Here is a 17,982-nt window from a genome sequence, read left to right as displayed (position 1 = left end):
TTTCAAACTGGCATAGAAATTATGAGCATACCAGAATTATTTTCCTGTTAGACTGTCTTCTTCTTTTTCTTCTTCTGCGTTTGATATTCAATTCATGGCTGTCATATCGTCAGGTCAGTGGCTGCCATGAAGTCTGCAGTCTTCAGTGTCGGACTGTCAAATTAGATGATATTGTAAAGAAAGTAAGTAACATCTCATGATATTCTAACTTCAATTACATCACCTGTCTCACAGTCTGCCTCTTTAAAAATTAATGAATAATTTCAGTAACATAATTTTTGGGTAAAACATAAAAAGGTATGAGAAATAATCCTTACTTTTTTTGTAATAACCCTCACCACCAATTGTTTTATTTCATTTCCATTTTAACAGATTTACCACCTCTCCGAAAGCCAGAAATACACTTTAAATCCCACGCCCCCCCCCCCCCCCTACATAAACTAATTAAATAACTAATTAAGGAAAAAAATCCTTACATCATAAAAAGTCAGAACCACCAAAACCACCACCCCCCCCCCCCCCCCCCACCCATCCAATAAAACCTGAATACAAAAACACTTCAAAATAAAAAATGAAAACATTTAATTCCACTTACAAAATATAAAAGTTGTTATGCTTTATTTTCATTATCTGTTTACAAACACATAAATTGCTGTGCAAATCTTTTTAAAAACATCAATGCCTGAGACACCAGTAACCTGTTTATATTGTTGACCTTGTAGCTTTTCAGTTTAAGAGGCTGTTCTGGAATCTGCACTAAAGTCAAACATAACCATGAATACCGTGGGAAAAATATTACATCACCAAGACCGAAAAAATAACACCAACCGACACTCCTCACCCTTATTTCACCCACTATGCCAACCCAAAGACTGGAAAATAATAATCAAATACAGAATGAACAAAAATGCTTGATTTCATTTCTTCAATGATAAGTTGAAAATCTTCATTCTTCATAATAATGTTATTAGCATAATGTGTAATTGCCACAATTTACAGAGTTTAATTAAAAAAAAATGATGCGATAAAAATCAAAGTGAAAACATTTGTTTTTATACTGATACCTTATTTACCTTGTGGCTTGTGTGCCTCAGGTTTAGGAGCGGCTCAAACGTCCTCTGCTCCTCAGTCTGCAAGAAATTAAGCGATGGCCTGAAGGAGAATGAAAAAGATCCTTTGTCAGCACCCTGTGTATGTGTGTGGGTGGGTGTGTTAGATAAATAGGTGGGGGGGGGGGGGGGGAGGGGGGGGGGGGGGAGGTGCAATAGCTACCACGCCTAATGCAGTCTGCAAAACAAGTGCAACACTTCTACAGAGCTTTTATGATACAAACTACAAAGCTTCAAATAAGAAACACATTACAATCAAATGAAAGCTGAGCCTGTCATTGCAAAATAAGGAATATACAACAATCCAGTGGCATGTAAAATATTGTTCCTTCAGAAAGATGGCTCTGACAGCAGAAACAATTTAACTTGAAGTTTGAGTCCAAAATTATTTCTCTACATTAGTGAACGTACTTGCAGTAATACCCCTCACACATGAACTATTCACAGACTGAATAACAGTGTGTTCCCAATGTTGCTTCCGTGTATCGGTTAGATCCATCTCGGTTAGATCCATCTGCAGAGTACGGATTGTCATCCGTTTAATATTAAAAAGGAAAAACAATCAGAACTTGTCATCAGTGATCAACCTACCTTGCAAGAGTGGGGTGAAACACTCACTTCCTGCCAACATGTCTGCAAAAAAAAGAGGAAACAATACCAATGGAAGCTTAAAATGGTTCTTTTGTTCAATATGTGTACACGTGCTTCATTTCTGGGGTGAAAGTGTAAAATATATTGATGGATTGATAGAACAATATTGCCTCAAGTTCACCGCACCAAAAAATACTTATCAATCAACATTGTCATCACTCGATCAGCTGTTCCATCTCTTTCATAAGTGTGTGTGTGATGGTGTGAGCGTGTGTGTGTTTGTGTACGTGTGTGTGTGTTTGTGAACAAGCGTTGAAAAACGTATGTTTACCTTGCTCTAGATCTACCGACTTTCGTAGGCGGAGACTTCTCTGCCGTGACAGCGGCTTCGTTTCCCTGGCAGAATTCAACATCTTGTACAGATCTGCCGGTGATTTTCATTTCCTCCGCTTCTAGAGTCACTTGATCCACAGATTTAACGAACATTGAATGTTCTTTTAGTTCTTGTGACGGAAGTAAAATCAAGGAATTAAGTGGGCATTCCTGAGCCCTCTGCTGGCTTCATGTCCACAAAGTAAATCGCACAAACTTGCAGGGTTTGGGGGGTAGTTTATTACTTTGAAGAAGAACAGCTAGTCGTCGCTGCCCGTTCAGCATTCTTCGCGCGACTTTTGTTTTGCAGAGGAAGGCATATGCAGTTTTTTTCCTGATGAATGTTGCCAGGGTGCACAAACTGAGAAAGCATTCCCGATTTTCCACAATTTTCTACTTCTTTACAGTCTTTTGCACAACATGATTTATAACTGCCGGTGTACGTCTAATTCATGATGCCAACCAGCTGGGTCAAAAGTTACGTTCGAGAAAATACTCGTTGAACTAAGTTCCAAACGAATGTCAAAGCCAGTTCTTGACTGGTTTTGAACTGAAGTTGGGCTCCAAATGAAAATAAACACTTCCTCCAGCTGCGCGACCGATTGATAACAACAGTTGGAACTGGTAGGAAGATGAACAGGTCTTGCGAACTGGCTACACACTGTTACGGTTCAAGTTTAAGTTCAAAGTAAACACTCAACTGAGGTTGCAGGTAATGGCGGACTTGACTTCCTTCATAACCAAATATCACTCTTCTGACAAAAAAAACGCAAATGCTATGTTAAACCGGAAAATACGTAAACCGGAAAAGGAAGCGCATCAAAACCAAAATGGCAGCCTCCATGAAATACGAAAGGTCACGGAAAAAAGTCGTGATGGGATTCGTTGTGCCCGGCTACGTGCTACAGTTGGAGATGGAAGTTCACCAAAAATGGGGACCATACTAACAAAAATACGGTGGGTAAAATAGGCGCCCCCATTTTTTCAGCAAACGCCACCCCAGGCCGCTTTGGACGGGTAGAAATTCCGTAGTTTCCAAGTCTATGGATAAAGCTCGCGTAAGAAGAATACGTCACGGTCGAAAGTCTTTGACGTCAATTAATGCATCATGACGTCATGCCTCCCTGTAGTCTTTCTCTCTCGCGCAGTGTGTGTGTTTGTGTTCATTTTGTGCACATGTGTTAGTGTTACTGTGTGTGTGTGTGTGTGTGTGTGTGTGTGTGTGTGAGTCTGTACTCGTATGTGTGTGGTGTGTGTGTATTTGTGTGTGTGTGTGTGTGTGTGTGTGTGTGTGTGTGTGTGTGTGCGTGCGCACGCGTGCAAGAATCTGTACTCGTGTGTGTGTAAGTGTGTGTGTGGGCATAAGTGTATGTGTGTGCGTGTATGTGTGTTTGTTTGTAAAGGTGTGCATGTCCGTCTGTCCATATGTGCGTATGGGTGTGTGTTTTGTTTGTATGAAGTTTTTTGTTAGAGAGTGAGTGAGTGCGTGTGAGTGAGTGTGTGTGTGTGTGTGTGTGTGTGTGTGTGTGTGTGTGTGTGTGTGTGTGTGTGTGTGTGTTTGAGAGAGAGAGAGAGTGTGTGTGTGGGTGTGAATGTGTGTGCATGAGTTTGTGTGTATGTTTGTGTGTGTATGAGTGTGTATATGTGTTTGTTTGTAAAGGTGTGTGTGTCCGACTGTCTATGTGCGTATTTGTTTGTTTGTTTGCTCAACGCCCAGCCGACCACGAAGGGCCATATCAGGGCGGTGCTGCTTTGACATATAACGTGCGCCACACAAAAGACAGAAGTCGCAGCACAGGCTTCATGTCTCACCCAGTCACATTATTCTGACACCGGACAAACCAGTCCTAGCACTAACCCCATAATGCCAGACGCCAGGCGGAGCAGCCACTAGATTGCCAATTTTAAAGTCTTAGGTATGACCCGGCCGGGGTTCGAACCCACGACCTCCCGATCACGGGGCGGACGCCTTACCACTAGGCCAACCGTGCCGGTCTATGTGCGTATAAGTGCAGGGGCGGACGAGGGGGGGGGGCACAGTGGGGCACGTGCCCCCCCCCCCCTCGAAAAAAAAAAGAAGAAGAAAAAAAAAAGATTTTTCTATGCTGATTCTATGACCATTTCTAAGTTCAAATGGCACCAGATGGCACCATTTTGCTTCTTTAGGCAAAAAAAATTTCCGGGGGGGGCATGCCCCCGGACCCCCCTAGCAAATTCGGGCGCTTCGCGCCCATCACATTCACTTTGGATTCAAAGTGCCCCCCCCCCCCCTTACAAACCATCGATCCGCCCCTGAAGTGTGTGTTATGTGTGTATGAGATTTGTGTCAGTCAATGTGTGTGTGTGTGTGCCTGTGTGTGTGCGTGCGTATGTACAGTGTGTGTGTGTGTGGGTGTGTGTGGGGGTGTTTGTTTGTTTGTTTGCTTAACGCCCAGCCGACCACGAAGGGCCATATCAGGGCGGTGCTGCTTTGACATATAACGTGCGCCACACACAAGACAGAAGTCGCAGCGCAGGCTTCATGTCTCACCCAGTCACATTATTCTGACACCGGACCAACCGGAGTGTGTGTGTGTGTGTGTGTGTGTGTGTGAATGTGTGTGTGCATGAGTTTGTGTGTATGTTTGTGTGTATATGTGTTTGTTTGTAAAGGTGTGTGTGTCCGTCTGTCTATGTGCGTATTTGTTTGTTTGTTTCCATAATTGTCAGGGCGGTGCTGCTTTGAGATATAACGTGCGCCACACAAAAGGCAGAAGTCGCAGCACAGGCTTCATGTCTCACCCAGTCACATTATTCTGACACCGGACCAACCAGTCCTAGCATGCGCTAACCCCATAGCAATGCCAGCCGCCAGGCGGAGCAGCCAGTAGATTGCCAATTTTAAAGTCTTAGGTATGACCCGGCCTGGGTTCTAACTGCCACGACCTCCCGATCACGGGGCGGACGCCTTACCACTAGGCCAACCGTGTATGTGCGTATGAGTGTGTGTATTGTGTGTATGAGATTTGTGTGAGTCAATGTGTGTGTGTGTGTGTGTGTCTGTGGGTGCCAGTGTGCGTGCGTACATGCGTGCGTATGTACATGTGTGTGTGTGTTTGTGTGGGTGTGTGTCTGTTTGTATAAGAGATAAAGAGAGAGAGGGTTGGTTTGTGTTTGTGCGTGTGCGTAAGTGTATGTGTGTGTGTATGTGTGTTTGTTTGTAAAGGTGTGTATGTCCGTCTGTCTAAATGTGCGTATGGGGGTGTGTTTTGTGAGTACAGTGAAGTGTGTGTGAGAGAGTGAGTGAGTGCGTGTGAGTGAGTGTATGTGTGTACGTGTGTACGTGTGTAACTTGGGTGTGTGTGTGTATGTGTGTGTGTTCGTGTGTGTGTGTGTTTGAGAGAGTGAGAGAGAGAGAGAGAGGTTTGTCTTTCGCTGGGGTATGCAGTGCCTTGGCGTTGCACATCTACTTAATTTTCGGAATTCGTCTCTTGTCCCTGTCTTTAGCATTGGAGTAGGGAGCTCTTGATATTTAAGATCTACATTCACACCACATTTGAAGGAGTTGTCAGTGTTCCCAAGCCGGTAGCTCAACAGACGTAAAACTCCGATAGTCAGTCTGCACCTCTGTATAATCTATCATTTCGTCGCTTTGATAGCAGATGTTGACGCACACACATAAAAATGTCAGATCTGATACGGGCAACATGTTCGCTGCGGTACAGTAAACTTGAACTTGATTGTTGCCGTGTGACATTTAGTATTATCATTTTTACATTTAGTCAAGTTTTGACTAAATGTTTTAACATAGAGGGGGAATCGAGACGAGGGTCGTGGTGTGTGTGTGTGTGTGTGTGTGTGTGTGTGTGTGTGTGTGTGTGTGTGTGTGTCTGTCTGTCTGTCTGTCTGTCTGTCTGTCTGTGCGCGTGTGTGTGTAGAGCGATTCAGACCAAACTACTGGACCGATCTTTATGAAATTTGACATAATAGTTCCTGGGAATGATATCCCCGGATGTTTTTTCCTTTTTTTCGATTAATACTTTTGATGACGTCATATCCGGCTTTTTGTAAAAGTTGAGGCGGCACTGTCACACCCTCATTTTTCAATCAAATTGATTGAAATTTTGGCCAAGCAATCTTCGACGAAGGCCGGACTTCGGTATTGCATTTCAGCTTGGTGGCTTAAAAATTAATTGATGACTTTGGTCATTAAAAATCTGAAAATTGTAATAAATATTTTTTTTATATAAAACGATCCAAATTTACGTTCATCTTATTCTACATCATTTTCTGATTCCAAAAACATATAAATATGTTATATTTGGATTAAAAACAAGCTCTAAAAATTAAAAATATAAAAATTATGATCAAAATTAAATTTCCGAAATCGATTTAAAAACACTTTCATCTTATTCCTTGTCGGTTCCTGATTCCAAAAACATATAGATATGATATGTTTGGATTAAAAACACGCTCAGAAAGTTAAAACGAAGAGAGGTACAGAAAAGCGTGCTATGCAGCACAGCGAAACCACTACCGCGCTGAACAGGCTCGTCAGTTTCACTCCGTAATGCACAAGCGGCGGACTACGGTCATTGTGAAAAAATGCAGTGCGTTCAGTTTCATTCTGTGATTTCCACAGCTTGACTAAATGTAGTAATTTTGCCTTACGCGACTTGTTGTTGATTACTGAGAACATTCTGTTATACTGCCTGCCCTTCTCTTTCATCACCTCGCCTTTCAAATAAAGATTGAAGGCCGGAGGGAAAGACGGTGGGTGGCAGTAAAAGATGAGACAGAGAGGGAGAGAGGGAAGGAGGGAGGGAGAGACAGAAAGAGAGAGAGAGAGAGACAGAGAGAGACAGAGACAAAGACAGAGACGGAGAGAGAGACTGAGAGAGAGAACTGAACAAAACTGAACTTTATTTAACAAGAATGGAGATTTAAGACTGGGCTTTTTTACGAGAGAGAGAGAGAGAGAGAGAGAGAGAGAGAGAGAGAGAGAGAGAGAGAGAGAGAGAAAGAAAGAAAGAAAGTGTGTATGTGTGTGTGTTTCTCTTTGTCTGTGTGGGAAGTTCTCATGAAAGAAGTCAGACAGAACAAGCAAACAAATAAATGTCGCTGTTTTCGGGGGGAGGGGGGAGGGAGGTGGGGTATACATTTTCTTGTATTGATCGTTTTTAATTCAAGCTGGTACAATGGAAAGGCAGTGTACAAGAGGTTAAGACAGTCGTCCAAAAATTGTGGTTTCAGCATCAAACACTTTTTCTCTTGGCCTAGAAACCAGACATGCTTTGAAGCCAGGAGGGTCCGCATTCAGAAACCTGCTTCTTCTTCTTCTTGGCGTTCGCAGAGGTTACACGATCAGTCCAGCACTGGTGATAAATGTTGTCGTTTTCTCCAACTCCTGTCGACTGCCGTATAGTTTGGTCTGCAAGGGAGTTGGTGACGGCCACACTTCTTTTCGTTCCTCATCTAGTAAGGGACATCGCTGTAAGATGTGTTCCGCTGTTTGGTCTTCTTGACCGCAGGCACAGGTTGGTGATGGCGCCAGCTTGAACTTTCGGTTCATGTGAGCATTGAGCCTGTTGTGGCCAGTACGCAGCCTGATGAGGTTGACTTGCTGCTCTCTGGACATTGTGTGGTAGTCATCTCTGTTTGTCCTTGGCCTCATCAATGCCTTGATGATTGTCTTCTGCTCACTAAAGCTGACACTGTTTTCAGGTTGGTCTTCCACTGCTCCTTCTTTCGCCAGCTCATCTGCCCTTTCATTTCCTGGTATCCCACAGTGTGCTGGTATCCACTGGAGGACAACTCTTCTGGTTTGTCTCACCAGCTGTAATGCTTTGGCCAGCTGTGGGAGTTTGTCGTTCTCTATGGCCTGAAGGACTGAAAGGGCGTCCGAGAGGAAGACAACTTGGTAGCAAGGGTCTGCGGAGTCCTGAACCAAGGAGGCGGCCTGCATGAGAGCTTCTGCTTCTGCTTTATAGTTTGGGAAACCTGCAAAACATGCCCTCATTCCTCCTACACATTTTAACATCGCTTGGAAAACAAGAAGGGCAAAGCCCATACGACTCACATGCTTTACACATTTTTCCTAACAAAATACGTGTGACCTTGACCCAAGGTCAAGGTCATCCAGGGTCATGCAACACAAAGCTGTTAATTCAAGACATAGGAAGTACAATGGTGCTTATTGGCTCTTTCTACCATGAGATATGGTCACTTTTAGTGGTTCACTACCTTATTTTGGTCACATTTCATAAGGGTCAAAATGACCTTGACCTTGATCATATGTGACCAAATGTGTCTCATGATGAAAGCATAACATGTGCCCCACATAATTTTTAAGTTTGAAACAGTTATCTTCCATAGTTCAGGGTCAAGGTCACTTCAAAATATGTATACAATCCAACTTTGAAGAGCTCCTGTGACCTTGACCTTGAAGCAAGGTAAACCAAACTGGTATCAAAAGATGGGGCTTACTTTGCCCAATATATCATATATAGGTGAGGTATTCAATCTCAAAAACTTCAGAGAAAATGGGAAAAATGTGAAAAATAGCTGTTTTTTAGGCAACATTTATGGCCCCTGCGACCTTGACCTTGAAGCAAGGTCAAGATGCTATGTATGTTTTTTGGGGCCTTGTCATCATACACCATCTTGCCAAATTTGGTACTGATAGACTGAATAGTGTCCAAGAAATATCCAACGTTAAAGTTTTCCGGACGGACGGACGGACGGACGGACGACTCGGGTGAGTACATAGACTCACTTTTGCTTCGCATGTGAGTCAAAAACCAAGCAGGGTATAATGGATTATATATTATACTTTATAGTTGATTAGGACCACCAAACATTTGAAAAATCAGGTCTTAAAAAGAGCGAAGTCTCAAATTGGGGGGTCTTAAAATTAAGGGGGGTTCCACCCTAGTAGCAAGGTGCCCAACACGCGTTGACAAGCTTTCGTTATAGACGTTGCACCTGTCAGAAGTGGACCAAATATATTGTACACTACGCACCAGAGTATCTTTGACCGAACACAACCTGACTCAAACACACCTGCAAAGAAAGGAAGATAGCTAGTGTATTCATAGACCGAGGTATGTCGTTGAAAACAAAGTTAGTTATTCATGAGTCTGATTTGGTCGCAGTTAATCAGTTATATAAATGACTCATATTTGAGTGCGATTTTTTCGCAATTAATCGCTAATATAACTAAACTCCCATTTGAGTCTAACTTGTTCGCCATTAATTGGCGATAAAATAACTCATATTTAAGTTTGCCTTGGTCACAATTAATCGGTGATAAAACCAACTCATATCTAAGACGTGTGACCGGCGCCTGCATGTGATGAAAAGAAGGAAGTGTTTGTGTCGAGCTTACCCAAACAGAAAAAAAACATAGCTTAACCGTCAGAAAGAAACAGGTCAGTGTCATGCCATGCTGGGGGGAACGAAAGTGCACTGCAAGTCATCGACCCCACGTAGTATTTTCCTCCCTCGGGCCAGTGTACCCTCCCGTTAGTCCAACGGTAATTGGGATAAACGTAAAGCTTAATGAATCAGTCAATGGGATGACCTTTGCAGACGCCTGTGAGGCTGATTAATTACGACTGTCACATGTCTCAATTTGTTTTTGGCCCCAAAATCTGGTCAAATAGTTTTGACGGGTGGGTTGATTTGTGTTGACGAAGAATGTGGGTTAATTTGCAGAATGGTTACGTAATTACATTAATTGACTCTTCTCATAGACCGTGTTTATAAAGAGACTGATTTATTGATGAATTAATTGTGTAGTAACAAGACTACACATGCAGCATTAATTAGAAATTTAGCTTTCCTCACGTGCAAGCTATGACAGGTCGTCGATGTCTCCTAGATGTCTAAATTCCGTCGTCGCCTCTTTTTTCTCCCTCACTAGAAGTCAAATGTTCAATCTACACTTTGCCTCTTTAAACGGGACATTTTGTCTCCGTCAATATGTTTATGTAGACACACACACACTGATTAAACGACAAAAGTATTGACTGCTTTGTCTATCTATCTGTCTATCTATCTATCTGGCTGGTTGGCTGACAAACTGGCAGTCTAGTGATGATCTATCTGTCTGTCTGTCCGTCTGTCTGATGATCTGTCTATTTTTACACCCAAAAATCTAGCTCTCGAAGATATTTTGTTGCTGTGTTCTTCAACAGACTGACAATGACAGGCAAGATTGGTCAGTCACAAACAACAAGAAGTCACGCGCGGAATACGTTTGGGAGAAATGTCCGTCTTCTGGAGCAAGGTTAGATATCAGACTGAACGAAGCTGTGTGCAATTCAGCGCAACCGACTTTTCAGGAGGAGATACTCATCTGCCCTCTTTCACACCCAAACTGAAAATAGTGAGATGTAATTTCCATATGAATAATCAATCATCCACTCAAAAACACAGCTGCGACAAACGTAAAATAATGATAGGGGAAAGTCTTGCAAGTTCTGTGTGTGTTTGAGACAGCGAGAGCAAACCATCAGTTCAAAACTGCCAGTGAACTAAATGATTAGCGTGCTAGACACAACAGCACTTGTACCATTAGGCCTTGCACAATCAGCCATCCAATCACCTGTGGGTCTCATTCCACAGGGCGGGGATATCATATGTCTAAACGACTGGTCAGTCCATCTCAGAACTGCCTGTCTGGCTTGCTTCAAGCGCTGTTCACATCCACAATTTACAACCAACTTTCTTCCACTTTCTTTGGTTGGAAGTCGCTCAGAAGTTGCTGAGACTAAGTCGGCGAGAATTTGGTCATATACAGAGTTCCGGTGATTTAACAGCGGTTTTAGTACCGATTTCGCAGCGATTTGTAACTCAGTTTAACGCTGCTCTTGTGAGAGGCAACTGACAAGTTTAGAGGCGACCCCCCCCCCCCCCCCCCCCGATTTCTGAGGTGGTTTACTCCGATGCGCTCTATGATTGGAGCGGGCTATGTTTAGCTATCTGGGTGCACGCTCACCTTTGGCTAGCTGTGAAATGCCTATCAGGCGCAGATGGGACATATCATCGGGCGTCTTCAACTGTAGAATGAGCGTTTGCGCTGTTCACATTTGTAGCAATTGTCAATTATATTTGTTCGAAAAATTCAGTTGCTCGAAATTTGGTTGAAAGTTGGTATTAAACCGGCTATGCGAACGGCATTTAACACTTGATTGATGCAGTACTGAGACGCGTTACGACGGACGGGTTTTCTTACCCCGTAAACCTTCTTTGTGGGCTGGAAGTTGAACAGAAATGTCGACATAAGATCGAACGACAAAAAAGCGAGACGCGATAGAAGACGCGAGAGAAGATGCAATGCGACAGAAAGACAAACGACACAGTTTAAATAAACGACAAATGCCTCAAAAGATCGATAAGGGGAGATGATCATACACCATACGATCGAACGTTGTTGTTGTTGTTGTTGTTGTTGTTGTTGTTGTTGTTGTTGTCGTTGTTGTTGTTGTTGTTGTTGTTGTTGTTTTGTCGGTCGGTCGGTCGGTCGGTCGGTCGGTCGGTTGGTTGGTTGGTCGGTTGGTTGGTTGGTTGGTTGGTTGGTTGGTGTTTGTTAGTTTGCTGTTGTTGTTGTTGTTTTGTTGTTGTTGTTATTGTTGCTGTGTCGTGTCTTGTGTCAATCAGTTGTCGTTCGATCTTCTACCATAAATTTGGCGTAAACAGAAGCTTAGTACTCTGACCAGTCTAACACGTCAACGCTGTGTCGCAGTGTCAATCAAGCTAGACTGTGCGACAAACATCTTGGCCTTGCATGATGATGATAATGGCTAGAGTGTTCAACTCTGTTAAATACCGTGTGCGGGCACTTCGTTGTTCGCATACGAGCCTACGTCATGTTTTGCTGTGGCTAACAGTGCGCCCGCCGAGGAGAAAAAAAATGACAGCCGCATCACGATGTCTGACAAGGGCCGCTAAAAGGTTATTTGACCCCATAGTCTGATATAAACACTATCCCACAGTCTGATATAAATGCAATAACAACCTATACTGACAGCGCAAGCCGATATCTCTACAATAAGAAGTGCTGACTACCACAGTTCGTTGTTTTCTTTCTTTGCGTGTTGTTTTGCCGATTGTTTGTTTTTCCCACTCCATCGATCCTTATTTCGCAAATTCCGAATAACCCTTACACCCACACAAACGTCTCGTCTTCAGAGTTCGATGACCTTTTGATTGTCGAACGAGGAAGTAAACCGACTTTTTTCTTTTAGTTTTTCTCTCTACTGGTGTACGGACAAAACACTTGAAAATACCACTTGCCAGCGATTTTCAATTCACCGTCATTCAAGCTGTCTTTTGGATTTTGTTTTTGAAGAGAATATCAAGTTTCTAGAGGATATGTATGGGTATGTGCATGAACCTACTTCTGGGTTTCGAGCGGAATCCTCAAAAGAAAATTGGTGTGTGAGATGTCTTGGAGAGTATATGACTTGTATGGGTATGTGCATGAACCTACCTCCGGATTTTGAGCAAAATCTACTACAGAAATACATGTAATGTGAAAGATGTCTTGGATTCATTAATTAAGTATCAGTTTGTTCGTTCGTTTGTTTGTTTGTGTGCTCAACAGATTGAGATGGGCATTTACTTGGGTTCGTCGTCTGACCTGATATGCCACAAGTTAAAGTACGAAGTGTCTGCCTTCAAAGATTGACGAACGTTTTGTTTTGTTCATACTGATCGGTATTAGTTTAACTGACCTGATGGGAAAAAAAGGGGGGGGGCGTGCATCCGCCTCAAAATAATACTTGCTGTATCGATTCAGACTCCATATAAGGTCAGCCCAGTGAAACCATGCGCGCACGTAGCTCAACATCAACAACAGACACACTTACATACTCACATGCGCACGCACACGCACGCACCCACGCATGCACGTATGAACTGCACTGCACGCACGCACGCACACACACACACACACACACACACACACACACGCTCTCTCTCTCTCACTCATCCTTGCCTTTTTCTCTTTCTCTCCTCTGTCTCTGTCTCTCTCTCTCTCTCACTCCTCCCCTCTCTCTCTCTCATTCCTCCCTCTCTCACTGCTCCCCCTCTCTCTCAACCCCACTATCTTTCTCTCGTCAGGATACATCGCCCAACGCCATCCTCTCTAAAGTCGATTATCGATTGTAGAAAAGATGGGTGTAAAGAGTGTAGAAGCCTTTTTGAACTCGGTGCACCTTTTCAGTGCACACCATGTACGACATGCTCGTCATCTGTTTACTTGAAAATATTGGCTGGGTTTATTTAATCCAGAAGCTCGAGGCAGATTTTGTTTCTTAATCAGGTGTCAATGTGTGTTGTTTGCAATCTGTAGACGTGCCCCTCTACATTGTTGTTGTTGTTGTTGTTGTTGTTGTTGTTGTTGTTGTGGTGGGGGTGGTGGTGTTTTTTTGTTGTTGTTTTTGTTTACTGAGGATTTTCCTCATTTAAATGCTCCCAAAGCAAAACCGTAGAGAAAAGAAGAAATATTAAATCCGCGTCTGTGAAAATAGACTGCGGACGAGTCACCAAAGTAAGAGAGCCTGACAGAGAGAGAGAGAGAGAGAGAGAGAGGGGGGGGGGGGGAGAGAAAGAGAGTGCAAGAGCGAGACAGACCGACAGAGAGAGTGGGCGACAGACATGAAGACATGTAAAAGGCGATCACGAACAGTGAATAAATTGACAAGTTCTAATCTTGTACCCCGGCAAGGCATATTTTGCTCTCCATTACGAAACAACGCAAGTAACAAATCGACAGACATACAGACAGACATACAGACAGACATACAGACAGACATACAGACAGACATACAGACAGACACACATACAGGCAGACAGACAGGATGAGTTCGAGTGAGACAGACACACAGACATACAGACACACAGACAGATCACGACAACACATGGATTAACAAGTTCTGGTCTTTTCAACCCATGCACACACATTCTCCTCTCCAGTCAAATGAAAGCAAAGCAAATTGACAAATCGATTCCCGATCAACAGCGACTATGAACCGCATGAGGACGAATCATATTACCACTTGTTTGATTCACCATGCCGCCGTCAGGGATTTGCGCCGCTGGTAACATTTCCTGTGCCAAAAGGAAAGAAACATAAACTAGGTACAATTGACAATTCATAATAGCGCCACCTGTCAGCCAGACCACCAACCGAGACTGCTGCGGAAACACAGACGCGATTTAGGTGAGAAAAAGAGTCGTTTCAACGGGCACAGAAAGTTGGCATGAGACTGAATAGCGCCAGGTATAGTAAAGTGGGAAAGGGGGGGGGGGGGGGGTGGAGCCACAGACAGGCTGACACTGACATCGGAAAGTGGGGAGAGAGAGACGGACAGACAGGGGGAAGAGATAGAGGAGGAGAAAGAGGGGGGGGGGGATAGAGAGGGACAGAGCCAGAGATAGAGAGTGGGAGACGGAGGTAAGGGGGAGAGAAAAAGGGAGAGAGAAAGAGCCCGGGGTTCCTGAGACAGAGACATGCACACACACACACAAAAAGAGAGAAAGAAAAACAGAGAGAGAGAGAGAGAGGGGGGTTACACTTACAGACAGTGACACAGAGAGCGAGAGGGAGATAGAGAAGGTAGATACAGGGGTGAGAGAGAGAGAGAGAGAGGAGAGAGAGAGAGAGAGAGAGAGAGAGAGAGAGAGAGAGAGAGAAGGAGAGATAGAGAGTGGGAGACGGAGGTAAGGGGGAGAGAAAGAGGGAGAGAGAGAGAGACAGAGCCCGGGGTTACTGAGACAGACACATCCACACACAAAAAGAGAGAGGGGGAGAGAGAGAGAGCGAGAGGGGGGGATAGATAGAGTGAGAGAGAGAAAGAGAGAGTGAGAGAGAGAGTGAGAGAGAAAGAGTGAGAGAGAAAGAGAGAGAGAAACTTGAGAAAGTGAGAGAGAGTGAGAGAGTGAGAGAGAGAGTGAGAGAGAGAGAGAGAGAGAGAGGGAGGGAGGGAGAGAGAGAATTGGTGCCAAAAAGACAAGTAGGTTGCATTGACTGCATTGTTGCCACCATTCTCTCCCCCTCTCCCCAGCTGCATCGCGCAGACACCTGCCATACGCGCGTGACATCATTCATATCTCATTGGAGGTGTATGCGGAAATCTGGTTTAAGCGTGTTCTATTCACTTTTGATTTATACGATTGTTTCACACAAAAACAACATATAGAACGATAACAAGCGGCAACATGCTTATTGACACGATCTAAAAATAATAAGGAATGCACTTTTACGATTAAAACTTGGCGAACAAGTGATAACATCATCAATTAACTTTCGTAATATGTCGTTATTATTTTTACATAAGTGAGAATATCAGAGAGAGAGAGAGAGAGAGAGAGAGAGAGAGAGAGAGAGAGAGAGAGAGAGAGAGAGAGAGAGAGAGAGAGAGAGAGAGAGAGAGGGGGGAGCATTGTTACATCATTTGCAGTCACAAATGCGTAAGAACTCGGTCAGTAAAATTAAGGCGAACTATATATCTCCCTCTGACCTCAAGATTAATATGTGGGACTCATTTGTAAGTTATCAATGGAAAACTTTAATTTAAATTTTGACTGAAACCTAAGTGACCCGCAAGTGTTGACCGAAACTGCCTTGACATGTTTGTGATTCAGCCAATGGATGTCTGTGTTTTGCGGTATCCAGGCAGGAAAACAACAACAAAACTATGCCTACAAAACCTGCTGGAAACGATTAACCTGCATTTTGTGTTAATGAGGCTGAACTTTGATTCCTGTGGCTGTGTACTTATTAAGCCTGTTCCGTATCCACATGGAGCATGCCTCTTTTCTGATGCGTGCTTGAAAAGGTAGTTTAGTCAAAAGTTGGTGTCAAATATCAATCAATCAATCAATGAGGCTTATACCGCGCATATTCCGTGGGTACAGTTCTAGGCGCTCTGCAGTGATGCCGTGTGAGATGAAATTTTATACGGCCAGTAATTGCAGCCATTTCGGCGCATATTTACCTTTCACGGCCTATTATTCCAAGTCACACGGGTATAGGTAGACAATTATTAACTGTGCCTAAGCAATTTTGCCAGGAAAGACCCTTTTGTCAATCGTGGGATCTTTAACGTGCACACTCAATGTAGTGTACACGGGGGGGAGTTCGGACACCGAAGAGAGTCTGCACACAAAGTTGACTCTGAAATAAATTTCCGCCGAACCTGGGATCGAACTCACGCTGACAGCGGCCACGATATATGCCACGAATACCATACCAAACCCCTCAGTTTCTTTTACTTTCAAAAGACGGTCATTGTTCTCATCAACTTTCGCCAGTTCCTTGAGACGCAGTGGCAGTGGAAATAAATCAGAATTTATGTCTGATTATCTTCTGTCTCGGTAAATTCGTCATATTAGCAGGGCAAAACTACTCCCCGCTGGGTACGGCAAGCCGAACGGGTCATGCAAACACAGGAATTAGGGTTAACCTTAAATAATGAAGGTTAGCCTTAATCATTTAGGTGCATTCTTTGAAAAACTGTGCATGCATGCATGTATCGGTATTGTATATCATTAACATGATCACTCACTCCAGAAGAAAATGCAGCTTTAACGATAAGATTGCTGTGGACGATTTATCAGGCTGCGTACAACATAATTATGTCAATCACTGACCAAACTGCAAACAGTTCCCCCCACGCGGTTATCTCAACAGTTGTAATTTGTGTGACCCAGTTTAAAGAAATGCAAGCCTCTCTCAAGTCTCGCCTTTCTGGGCTGGACTTGTCCTGTCAGTGCCTTCACAGATATCTGTCAGCGACACAAAATACTTGACCCGTTTTGTTACAATTTATGGATCGTGGCTGTTATACACTGAGCCCAAAAAGTTAAGGATATTTTTTCAGTGGTATACCCCAGATGTTAAACAGCAGTTTTTGGGTCAGAAATTAACGTGTATTTTAAGATGTCTTTCTTCTGCTATTTGTTCGTTCATGGGGTGAAACTCCCACGGCTTTTACGTGTATGACCGTTTTTACCTCGCCATTTAGGCAGCCATACGCCGCTTTCGGAGGACTCTCTTTCTTCTGCTCAAAAATGCCTTTTAGGAATCTGAGCCTACCCTAAAAAATGGCGTTTTTTGACGGCATGATTCACCATCAACAGTCAAAACGGCGACTTAAACTGAACGATATTTTGCATTTTTTTACACCAAAAGGTTTATGTGGTGTCTTACCTAACAAGTCATACAAAGTTCGTTCAAATCCGTCGCGCAGTCAGGCTAATCTAGCGTGTAAAGAAAAGCGACCACTATCCTGAAAAACAGCAAAAAATCCAGGGTTTTTGTGGTGCTTTTGCTGGGTAGCTGCAGTTGATATGCAATACATATAAAACTACAAATAGCAGCCTCTCCAAATTACATAGAACGATGACAAAGACCGTCATCTGGATTCGCGCTAGTACTTGGAGCAAATAGAACCCGAGAATGGACGTTGTAACGGTTTTCCGTTAAAAATTTGCAAACGTTCATAACGTCCCAGAAACAAATGTTTGTTTGTTTGTTTGTTTGTTTGTTGGTTTAACGCCCAGCCGACCACGAAGGGCCATATCAGGGCGGTGCTGCTACAGAGCTGAGGTACAAGCACTGATCCATGCAGCATACACCATCAACGACAGAGTCAACCATGACAACCAGGTGGTCTTCCTGACTGACGCTCTGTCAGTACTACAAGCAATGACCAGTAGCAAACTGCCTCAGCTGGAACACGCTCTACACAACATCAAGAGCCTGAGGACAGTACTGCAATGGATCCCCTCCCACTGTGGTGTACATGGAAACGAAGAGGCGGACAGGATGGCAAAGCTGGGTGCAGAAGATGAGCAAGAGAACAACCCTGTGAGCCTGACAGAGATGAAGACCATCATTAAGTATCTGCACAGGACGCCC

The 17,982-nt window shown here is 43.7% G+C and overlaps 1 long non-coding RNA gene across 1 annotated transcript; it reads right to left on the bottom strand.

Moving 5' to 3' along the window:
• Nucleotides 1–21: 21 nt before the first annotated feature.
• Nucleotides 22–2,591, bottom strand: LOC138954425 (uncharacterized). Its single transcript, XR_011451831.1, has 4 exons — nt 2,032–2,591; nt 1,701–1,742; nt 1,074–1,152; nt 22–153 (listed from the first exon to the last, which is right to left on the bottom strand). It is a non-coding gene; the product is annotated as an uncharacterized lncRNA (long non-coding RNA).
• Nucleotides 2,592–17,982: the final 15,391 nt, after the last annotated feature.

The sequence above is a fragment of the Littorina saxatilis genome, unplaced genomic scaffold, assembly GCF_037325665.1.
Source record: "Littorina saxatilis isolate snail1 unplaced genomic scaffold, US_GU_Lsax_2.0 scaffold_2096, whole genome shotgun sequence".
Lineage (NCBI taxonomy): Eukaryota > Metazoa > Mollusca > Gastropoda > Littorinimorpha > Littorinidae > Littorina > Littorina saxatilis.
This window is presented reverse-complemented; position numbering and strand designations above follow the sequence as displayed.